The 12,102-nt window shown below is 41.0% G+C and overlaps 1 pseudogene; it reads left to right on the top strand.

Moving 5' to 3' along the window:
- The first annotated feature begins 2,847 nt into the window (after positions 1 to 2,847).
- Positions 2,848 to 11,226, top strand: LOC103328351 (vignain pseudogene; annotated as a pseudogene).
- The last annotated feature ends 876 nt before the right edge of the window (positions 11,227 to 12,102 follow it).

The following is a 12,102-nucleotide window of genomic DNA, read 5'->3' as shown; positions in this document are numbered from 1 at the left end:
ATTTTCTTACTGTAACTAAGCATTACATTAACTTCTGCGCTTCTTATTAGTAATTACTTGATATCATCAATTGATTTGCAGTAATTATGGCACGGATCTTAAAACGATCAATTACTTTTGGGAAAATTGATTTGCAATTCTTATTTCTGCTATTGGCTTACTACTATTTTCATATCTCATTGGAAACGTTCAGGTACATTGGTGATGTTATATCTCTACATTATAACTTGTTAATCATGAACTGAATTTTTTTTTCTTTTTTCATTGGGATCGAAACAGACATGTATGCAGCAGTTTGATAACCAGTCAAGTATGAACAGAGGAAACGAAGAAGAAAACTAAAAAAGTTCTGGATTTCTTTTATTGATTTTCTTTATTGATTCATTACAATATTAGCTGGCTCAATATTTATAGAGTTTTGGGTTTTGCAGAATACATGAGCTGTCATGCTTGAATTTTTCGTGTTATGTAGAGAACATATGATCCACATCAAGACCACTTATCCAAAATTTAGAAAGAGAACAAAGTGGCTGCAAGATAAGCACAATACCACTTTCATTCAATGGCTACGCTTTAAGGTATATGAAATTGAATAACATATTGCACTTTTAATTTTCTTCTTTTTATGTTAGATTGAATTAAGATATGATTCATTTGCAAGTTCAAAGTCAACTTGATGGGGAAGAAAATAATGGTGTATCAGAAAATTTGAGGTGGCTAGCAGTTGGTCCAAGCATAGCAGTGCCATCATATATGAGCTATCTTATCAAATGTATTAAATTTAACACCAAGGCACAAGATGATGTGCATGCATTTCAAAATATTGAAGTTTATTTACTTGCACATACTATGCAAGTTGCTAGTGCCAAGGATAAGAACCCAATTGTCTCAAATATGGGTTTTTATGGTGACATTCAAGATATTTGGGACCTTGATTACCAAAAGTTTACAATCACAGTCTTTAGGTGTGATTGGATAGATAGCACTTCTGGCCTTATAGTCGACGAACTTGGATTTACCCTTGTAGATCTGAGTATAATTAGACATAGGAATGACCAATTTGTTATGACTTCTCAAGTCAAACAAGTATTTTTTGTTGACGACCTAATGCATCATGGTTGGTCAGTAGTGTTATCAATGCCTAATAAAGAATATAATGATGTTATTGGTGATGATGTCTTAGGTGATGTGAGAATTGAGTGTGAGCCATTTACTAGAGGGATATCAAATATTGACACATTTGATGAACTAGCCAATGAGTCTGGGAGTCAAAATATTCGAGATGGGTGTGAAGATATATGGATTGAATGATGCTTGTAATTTATAACATTACTTACGCCCTAAATGACTATGTATGACATAATTTTGTAAGAAATTGTATTGCATTTTTTTCACTTTCATTATACAGGGTTTGGGCTCAAAGCTTTCAGTACAAAAAAATCTTGTTCAAGTACCAAAATATGATGGTCCTGTTAACAGAATTGCAAAAACAGACGTCATAATAGTATCATATGTCGTTTTTTATCATATGTCATGAAATGGAAGACCTAAAAACCTATAATAATAAAAAACAAAGATAAAAATACAAAACACGTCGGTTTAAAAAAATGGACATTAAAAAGGTCATACGTAACCAATGAGACGGCCTCGATGTACTTACCGCCGTCTAAAGCATAACTCAAAATACTGCACATAATAATAGAACAACAACGGTAATGATAAGCCGTTGTTACAGGATATCGTGACGAAAAGGCCCAAAGAACCGACATTTAAAAGAGGATAACACGACCCCATAACATATATACCTTCTACTTACTTAACAAACACAACGATACACTCTTATTAAGAAACGTCTTAATAATATACCACGTCAATTTATGTCTTAACGGACTTGGTGAATAATCGAATAACGTCGTCTTTAGAAATAAAATGACGTAGTACAAAGTAACCACGTCGCCTTTTATATGCTTAGCGACGTTTATATGATGACAAGCGACGTTTATATGACGACATACGACACACTGTTTACTATAACCGACGTTGTAAGTGCATTTTCACCTTCAACATTTAAAATAAAGGAGACATAAAAACCTCGTTCTTCCCATATTTATTGCCGTCATTAAATGTTTTCACGTCTCCTTGGTGGCCATGTGTCGTGAAACATTGTACACAAACGTCATCTTTAGAAACAAAAATGACGTAGTATAGAGTAACCACGTCGTCTTTGATAGGTTATGCGACGTTTGTATTACAACATACAACATGGTGTTTACATTAACTGACATTGTAAATCTATTTTTACCTTCAGAGTTTAAAGTAAAGGAGTCGTACGAACCCGTTTATTCCCATATTTACTGACGTCATTAATAGTTTTCACGTCTCCTTGGTGACCATGTGTCATGAAATGATGTATAAAAACGTCCAATGTGGGAACAGATGTGTCGTGGTATGTTTTTATAACGTCGTCTCTGGTATACTAATAGACGTGTATATCATTTAATACATCAACTTCTGAGTTAAGACTGATGATGTAAATGATTTACAACGTCATATCTGGAAACAAAAGTGACGTAATATATTTTCATGTGTCGTGGAATGTCTTAATAAATGTTGTTCAGTTAATTGTTTATGACGGGATGGCTTTTTTTTCGAGCGATATTTTACTAAACAACGTCATGTTTTATGATTTAGACAACGGTTATTTCCCAAATTGAGTCGTCTAACCGTGTACAATTTGTTATTTTGGCGGTCATTTTCTTTACTTTTACATAAGCTTTTATTAATTATGACGTTGTTTCTCGATGAACAACGTCTCCTTTTTACCGTCGTGGTTTTGTTTTTAATAAGATGTCGGTCGATTTCACGACGGTTAGAAAACTTGCCACACGACTGTGAATTCCCGTCATCTACTACCCTTTTTGTAATAGTGCACGAAAGGAATTACTCAGCTTACCATTGGTAAATTGATCTCTTTTTCTGAGCAAGAGTTGGTAAATTGTGATACAAGTAGAGAAGACCAAGGTTGTGAAGGTGGCTTGAGGGACGATGCCCTTCAGTTCATCCAACAAAATCATGGGATTAGTACGGAAGCTAGTTACCCCTACATCGGTGTTGACGGTACATGCAACACCAAGAAAGAAGCCACCATTGCAGCCAGGATAACTGGATATGAAGATGTTCCTGCAAAGAGTGAAAAGGCTTTTCTTGTTGACGTGAGTCTCCTAATTAATCAAGGAGATTTATTTCCTTAATTAATTAAGGGATTTACTTTCCTATTTTTATATAGTTGATAAATCATTGTATAATTAGGAGATACTTTCCTAATTCTTTACTGTATCTAATTCCTTGTAAAGCACTCTGTAAACTCTTATATATACCTCCTTATAGAGAAGAATAAAAAAAACCTAATACATTCAAACCAAATTCATATTTTAGCATAGTATCAGAGCAATCAATCCTCGGTTGTCTCTAAACCCTCATCTCAAATTTCTCATATTCAAATCCAAAACCCTAAATCAAATTCCTCATAATTTTTCCCCAAATCCAAATCCTCAAATCTAAAGTCCTAAAATCCTCTTATCCAAATCCCTAAACACATACCCTCAAATCTTATATACATACCTCTTAAATCCAATTCCTACATCAAATTCCTCACATCAAATTCCTCACCTTCTCATCTCACATCTTACTTCCGCTGTGATGTTAGGAACCCCTATGATTCTCCATCTTATTGCAGACTCACGAAGCATGCGGTCAATCCTCACGACCCAGCTACGCCCGGACTCTGATTCTATCACCACCACCAAAGGTTCTACTTTTCATACGTCCTCCAAAAACTCCGCATGGATTATCGACTCGAGCGCTATGGATCACATGACATTTGATGTTGGCCAACTTATTAATTGCAAATCATCCACTCAGTCGGTGGTGTCTAATGCTAATGGTACCCCCTCCCCTGTGGTGGAGGAAGGCTCTCTATCTCTCTCTACTTCCCTACATCTAGATTATGTATTACTTGTTCAATCTTTGGACTAAACTTGTTATCTATTGCACAACTTACTACTTCTTTGGGGTGTACTGTAACATTTTGGCCGAATCATTGTGTTTTTCAGGACATCCTCACAGGAACAACGATTGGTTGTGGTACTCAGCAAGGCAAACTCTATTACTTGGACTGGGCATCGGATAGTGAGGTCAAGGGTGGTCAAGCTTTCTACAACCGGTAGAACTCGTCCTGAGGGAAGAGAGACAAAATTTGGTTATGGCATAAACGTCTTGGGCATGCCTTGTTCGGTAATCTTAAGAAGTTGTTTTCATCATTATTTCCCAGTCTTGATGTTTCCAGCTTCCAGTGTGATACGTGTGAATTGGCTAAGAGCCATCATGTACCATTCCCATTAAGTTCAAATAAGAGTTTGGTTCCGTTTTCTCTTGTTCATTATGATGTTTGGGGACGTGCTAAAATTGCCACTCAGACAAGGGTGCGATGGTTTGTCACGTTTATAGATGATTGCACACGCATGACTTGGGTTTTCCTTCTCAAAACTAAAGGAGAAGTCAGTTCCAGTTTCATGACAGACCTGCCCCGAATTTCCCTAACCCGAGATTTAACCTGCGGAGACCCCGCATCACCCCATGCCGGTTCACTCCTTAAATCTATGTCCTCGCTTTACTGAGAGGATTAGGGCACGAGACTTCTGCCAAATTTCGCAGAGTCTCTCCTGTAAATTGAACATTTCCCCAAAATTTCCACCTGCATAAAACACATTTATAACCCAACCGGCAGCATGCACAATAAAATCTCATGCAATTTACATAAATGGCCTCCGGCCTTCAAATGATTCTAGCAGAACTGCCCACAATGCTTTTAAAATAACTTAATGCATCAAACATGCATATACCAAATTCAAAATCTATTTATGCACACCTTCACTTGCTCAGTCCACAGGACGAGTCTCAATTCAACCAAGTTTCGGGACCATCAACGAGGTCCAAACCAATCTCAATAAGACCACCTAAGTGGGGTCTAATCTGTGGCTGCACCTAGTAACTTCAGCTGCCTACGTACCCTGCTAAGGGATCAAGCCACACGTAGCTCTTCCATATCTATCCTGGCTACTAATATCACATAAACCATTACACCACACAATTACATACATGCAAATATTTATCCATCACAACCAATCAAACACAATCATAGTATCACCCCTCATACGACGGACGCACTCCTCGTATGGGGCTAACACGCCGGCTAATCCAAAGACGCTGTGCGACCACACGGGCTCGCTACATTCTCACCAGCCGCTACATTCTCACCACCGCCCGCTACATTCTCACCAGCCGGCTCGCTACATTCTCACCACCATCACAATAATCACATCTCCTCATACGCCGGACGCACCCGCCACGTATGGGGTCCGCCAACACGCCGCTAATCCAAAGACGCGCGTGCGACTCACACGGGCCTGCCATTCTCACCAGCCCGGCCCGCTACATTCTCACCAGCCATCACATAATCACATCTCCTCATACGCCGACGCACCCGCCACGTGGGGTCCGGCTAACACGCCGCTAATCCAAAGACGCTGCGACCTCACCGGGCTGCTACATTCTCACCACCCTCACACAACCATATCTCCTCATACGCCGGACGCACCGCCACGTGTAGGGTCTGCCAACACGCCGGCTAATCCAAAGACGCGTGCGACCTCCACCGGGCTCGCTACATTCTCACCAGCCGCTCGCTACATTCTCACCACCATCACATAATCACATCTCCTCATACGCCGGACGCACCGCCACGTATGGGGTCTGCAACACGCCGCTAATCCAAAGACGCGCGCGACCTCACACTAGGCCTCGCTACATTCTCACCACCGCCCGTCTACATTCTCACCACCATCACATAATCACATCTCCTCATACGCCGACGCACCTGCCACGATGGGGTCTGGCCAACACGCCGCTAATCCAAAGACGCGCGGCGACCTCACCACTAGGCCTCGCTACATTCTCACCAGCCCTCACACAACCATATCTCCTCATACGCCGGACGCACCCGCCACGTATGGAGTCTCAACACGCCGCTAATCCAAAGACGCGCGACTCACCACCGGGCTGGCTACATTCTCACCAGCCCTCACACAGCCATATCTCCTCATACGCCGGACGCACCCGCCACGTATGGGGTCCGCAACACGCCGGCTAATCCAAAGACGCGCGGCGACCTCACCATGGGCACGCTACATTCTCACCACCTCACATAACCATATCTCCTCATACGCCGGGACGCCCGCCACGTGTAGGGTCCGCAACACCGGCTAATCCAAAGACGCGCGTGCGACCTCACCAGGGCCGCTACATTCTCACCAGCCCTCACATAACCATATCTCCTCATACGTCCGGACGCACCCGCCACGTATGGTCCGCCAACACGCCGGCTAATCCAAAGACGCTGCGGCGACTCACCACCGGGCTCGCTACATTCTCACCACCCTCAACATGATCACAATATGGGGTACGTGGGGTAGTGCGTATAGCACTGTAAGCTAACATTCAATCGCTTTATTTACCTTTATACATCCACACAATTAATTATAGAAAATATAATTTCTAAACTTATATAAGTCTCAACAAATAAAGCATTCCATAAACTCCCCCATTTAAATTCACTAATTTATATCTTAAGCTCACGGTCTCCGTTTCACTCAACCACGCTCGAGACCTGTCACTAAGGTCATTCTAGCCCTCCTGGGATGGTAGAACTACAAGGAAAATCTAGCGGTCAACCCAGGGTCAAACTACCCAAACTTGGTCAAACGGGCCCGCGGGGCCCACGACCTCCAAATCATGATCCGACAGTTCCTATAGGTTCTACAAAGTCCAGGACACACGTCCTACAAGTTTGGTCCCGATCGGACGGTCGATCGCTCACGATCGCACGATCGGACGGTCGCTAAAACCCTAACCCTAGGGTTGGCATTTTCGGAGTATCCGGGACTCCATTTTACGATCCGTCGAATCCTACATGATCTTGGTAATACCTAGATCAACATATTATAAATTCAGGACCATCCAACGGTCCAAACCTAGCGAACCCGGAAAATACGCGATATGCGATATCCGTTCGGAACTCTAGCGGTATCCAAAATGAGATCCGAGCATACCTACGCGCTCGTGACATCAAGAGGAGTGCAATGGGACAAAAATGCCCCTCAGCTACCGTGCCCACGCACCGCCACACGCCCGCAGTGTGGTGTCTAAAGCGATATCGCATCGCGGAAAGCCTCCAAATCGTGAGCCAAGACTCCTACCCTAGGTAATACACCTAATTTGAGTCACTTTTGTTCTTGGACATACCCCAAAAACTGACCGGAAGTGGCCGGAATCGCGATCGCAAAACCGGCCGAATCTCAATTCGTAGATCGAGCTACTTAGCCTCAAAATTTATGAAATCCTACCAACCATCAGCTAGAGCATGCGTATGGATGAATTTCCATACCTTGATTGCCAAAAATGGCGGCGGACGACGGAGAACGGCCGTTTCGGTGAAACCGGCGGTTTTCTTCGATTTTCGCGAAATCCTGGTGACGCGAGACCTACTGGGTAGGAAGAGGACGGCGGGCCATTTTGGTACCGGCCCGTCGACTTTGGTGGTCGGACGAGAACCTGGCCGGCCAAAGCGTGGCGGCCTCCATTGCCGCCGAACCAGCGGAGGGAGAGAGGGACGCGCTGAGAGAGAGAGAGACAGACGGGGGCATTTCCGTCTTTTAACCAAAAATCCATTTTCCAAATATTTACGATTATGCCACTGAGCTTCATTTGACCATATCTCTCTCGTTACAACTCCGATTCGAGCCCACTACGTGTCTACGGACTCATCTCACCGTGCTCTACGCAACGGTACAACCGGAATTCCCAAATTCCTTCCGGGTAAGAAAATGACCAAAATACCCTTATCCCACGGGTAATTTCTCAATTCCACTTAAATTAATTAAACATTGAATAAATTTGGGGTCGGGTTGTTGCATTTCAACAGTTTTATCAAATGGTGGAGACTTCGTTTCATGCCGAATCTGTGTTCTTCGCTTACGACAATGGCGTAGAATTTCTCAACCATGATCTTAATCGCTTCTTACAAGATCATGGCATCATACATCAACGCTCATGCCCTTACAGATTTCCAACAGAATAGAGTGGCTGAAAGAAAGAACAGACACTTATTGGAAGTCGTTCGTGCCTCTCTCTTTAGTGCCAATATGCCACGATCTTTTTGGGGCGGTCGTCTCTGCAGCATACCTTATCAATCAGATTCCTTCTAGTATCCTACATTTCCAAACACCACTTCAAACACTTCACCACCATATCCAAACACCTCCTACCCCAAACCTGGAACCCTAGATTTTCGGCTGTGTTGTACTTGTCCACTTACATGATCACCAACGAAGCAAATTGGATCCCCGAGCCGAAAAGTGTGTTTTCATTGGCTATGCATCTCATCAGAAAGGATACTGGTATTATCATCCTCCTAGTCAGAAAGTATATACTTCTATGGATGTTGTGTTTCGGGAAAATGACATTTTTTAGCTGCACAGGATCAGATTTCGACGTCAACACTTCTCAATTTTTCAATTTTTTCCTCCGAATCGTATCACCTTTAAAGTGACCGATCGCTAATGACTCTGCACAAAGCGACCGGTCACGGCGATAACGATCGATCACTTATGGCTCTGCCAAAAATGACCAATGCAGGCTTGGAAGAAACCCGTTCCCAAGACCAGCCTCACCTGATCTGTTGTCTCCTTGTTGTCCAACTCAGGAGGAGGAAACTAATGAGATTTTGCCAACTCCAGAGACTTCTTCACTCCAGTACCACACTAATCATCTGCTGAGGATGGCATTCAGGTAACATCTTGTCCTGAAATTGATAACACTAATGAAATATCCCATGATGATTTAATTTTAGAAGGCACAAAGTCTACATATCGGCTTCCAGAAAGGAAGAACCGTGGCAAACCTCGCGTAAAATATGAAGTATATCTTAAAGACAAAGGGAAATACCCCATCAATAATTATATATCTCTCAGCAGATTATTAGAGTCACGTGTGCACTATATGAAGCAATTGGCTAACATATCTGTCCCCAATAGTGTAACTGAAGCACTAGAAGACCCAAAATGGAAAGAAGCTATGCATGAAGAAATGTGAGCTCTCCAAAATAATGTCACATGGGAACTCGTGCTCTTACCTCATGGAAAAAAGACAGTAGGATGCAGGTGGATTTATACTGTAAAACTCAAAGCAGATGGATCCATTGAAAAATATAAAGCTAGATTGGTGGCGAAGGGGTACACACAGAGATATGGGATAGACTACGAGGAGACCTTTGCCCCAGTAGCCAAGATTAACACTATTAGATTCCTATTGTCTCTAGCAGCAAATCTCAATTGGCCACTATATCAGTTTGATGTCAAAAATGCATTCTTACATGGAGACTTGGAAGAAGAAGTATATATGGACTTACCACCAGGATGTAACTTAGCTCATGACACGGAGAGTCAAGTTTGCAAGCTCAGAAAGTCATTATATAGATTAAAGCAATCCCCCAGGGCATGGTTTGGCATATTCACTAAATCCATAAAGAATTTTGGATATATACAGAGTAATGCAGATGGCACTTTGTTCTTGAAGCGTGATGGAAGAAGACTTAATCCATTGATTGTTTATGTGGATGACATAGTCGTAACTAGAAAAGACACAGGAGAGCAACTGAAAATGCAGAAGTATTTGTCTCAGGAATTTGAGATAAAGGATTTAGGTGATCTGAAGTACTTTCTAGGAATTTAAGTAGCCAGGTCCATAACTAGTATATTTATGTCTCAAAGGAAGTATGTATTAGATCTGCTCACTGAAACAGGAATGCTTGGATGCAAACCTGCTGATACACTCATCGAGATGAATCACAAGTTATGTGAAGACATAGATCAAGAACCAACCAATAAGGAACAGTACCAACGCCTTGTTGGAAGGTTGATATATTTAGCCCACACAAGACTAGATATTGCGTATGCTGTGAGTGTGGTTAGTCAATTTATGCATTCACCCAGTGTGTCCCATAGGAATGCAGTTGATCGGATCTTAAGATACTTACAGTCAGCACCTGGAAAAGGTTTAATGTTCTCAAAAAATAGAGATCTCGAAGTTGTTGGATATACAAATGTTGATTAGGCTAGCTCTGTTACTAATAGATGCTCTACTTCAGGTTACTTCACTTTTGTGGGAGGTAACCTAGTCCCTTAGTGGAGTAAGAAACAAAATGTGGTTTCTCGATCTAGTGCTGAAGCAGAGTATCGAGGAATGGCTCACGGAGTTTGTGAATTACTATGGATCAGAAGACTATTGACAGAATTGGGTTTCAAGACAGAAAAGCAATGGAGTTACATTGTGATAACAAGTCAGCCATTGATATTTCCCATAATCCAATTCCACATGATTGAAATCCAATTCCAAATTGAACAAACATGTTGAGGTGGATAGAAATTTTATCAAAGAAAAAATTTAGAAGAAGATTATCCGCCTACCATTCGTAAGATCAGAAGATCAATTGGCAGATATCTTAACCAAAGCTATTTATGGAAGAGTATTTCATGACTCACTTACCAAGTTGGGCATTGGTGATGTATATGCACCAACTTGAGAAGGAGTGTTGACATGAGTCTCCTAATTAATCACGGAGATTTATTTCCTTGATTAATTAAGGGATTTACTTTCCTATTTTTATATAGTTGATAAATCATTGTATAATTAGGAGATACTTTCCTATTTCTTTACTATATCTAATTCCTTGTAAAGCACCCTGTAAACTCTTATATATACCTCCTTATGGAGAAGAATAAAAAAAACCTAATACATTCAAACCATATTCATATTTTAGCACTTCTTACTGCTGTTTCTCATCAACCAATTTTTGTTGCCATTGATGCTAGTGGTCCTGATTTCCAATTCTATTCAAGTGGTGTCTATACAGAAACTTGTGGAACGAGCCTAGACCATGGTGTTACTGCAATTGGTTACGGCATGAGTGATGATGGGACCAAGTATTGGTTAGTAAAGAACTCATGGGGTATAAAATGGGGTGAAGAGCGGTACATAAGAATGCAAAGAGATGTTGATGTAGCTGAAGGACTTTGTGGCATAGCGATGTCTGCCTCTTACCCCACTGCATAGTTTTAGCATCACCTTAAATAAATTCCTACATATATACTATATAGGTATATCCAATGATATCTTTGAACTTGTAAGTGTAATTAATAGAGATCGTATCGGTGATGATGTAAACCATCAATTTCTGTTAATGAAGAATCTTCTAGTGGTTTTCTGAATTGGCAATCCATTTTTCTTGTTGGATTTGCCTGTTGGGGGATCCCCTTAAGTTAGTTTGTTGGTTCTGATTATTAAACCAACATGTTGTTAGTTAGGAGTGTATGAGAGAAGTAGGAGAGAGGATATTTTTCGGAGAATAATTGGCTCAAGGATATTTTCATGATTGATGATGATTAATTTATGATAGCTTCTTCATAACAAAATTCACAACCCTAGTGTTTGTTGGACTCTCTCTACTGTAACAACAGTGAGATGAAAGGAAGGTGAAATAGGGGTTTTATAAGGGGATAAAGTCAATGGGGTTTCCTTGTCTAAGACTTGAATCCGATATCATTTGACCACTCAATTGGAATTATTGAAATTTTAGTACTTTCTGAAGCACCGTGTTTATTGATTTTGTAGGACACAATTAGATGTCGAAATGGTTTCCGATTTGTGTAATTCATTGGAAAACAATTCGTAAGGGACCCTAAAAGGTATCCCTCAAATAAAATTATTTGAGGGATCCGTCAATAGGAGAGGATTGTATATATACATATATATATGTATAATGTATATATATGTACATTAGTAAAATGGTTCTTGATAATGTGGTTAGGTGTCAATAGAGCATGTGATGAAAGTCTCAAATTACATCTTTTTACTATTATTTTGGAGACTTTATGATATAATTTTGGCTTAATGAATATAATTTCACTTGTTGTTACATTTTATTCTCAC

Source organism: Prunus mume, linkage group LG4, assembly GCF_029339155.1.
Source record: "Prunus mume cultivar Tortuosa linkage group LG4, ASM2933915v1, whole genome shotgun sequence".
NCBI classification, from domain to species: Eukaryota; Viridiplantae; Streptophyta; class Magnoliopsida; order Rosales; family Rosaceae; genus Prunus; species Prunus mume.
The sequence above is the reverse complement of the archived record's forward strand: the minus strand, read 5'-3'. Positions and strand labels throughout refer to the sequence as shown.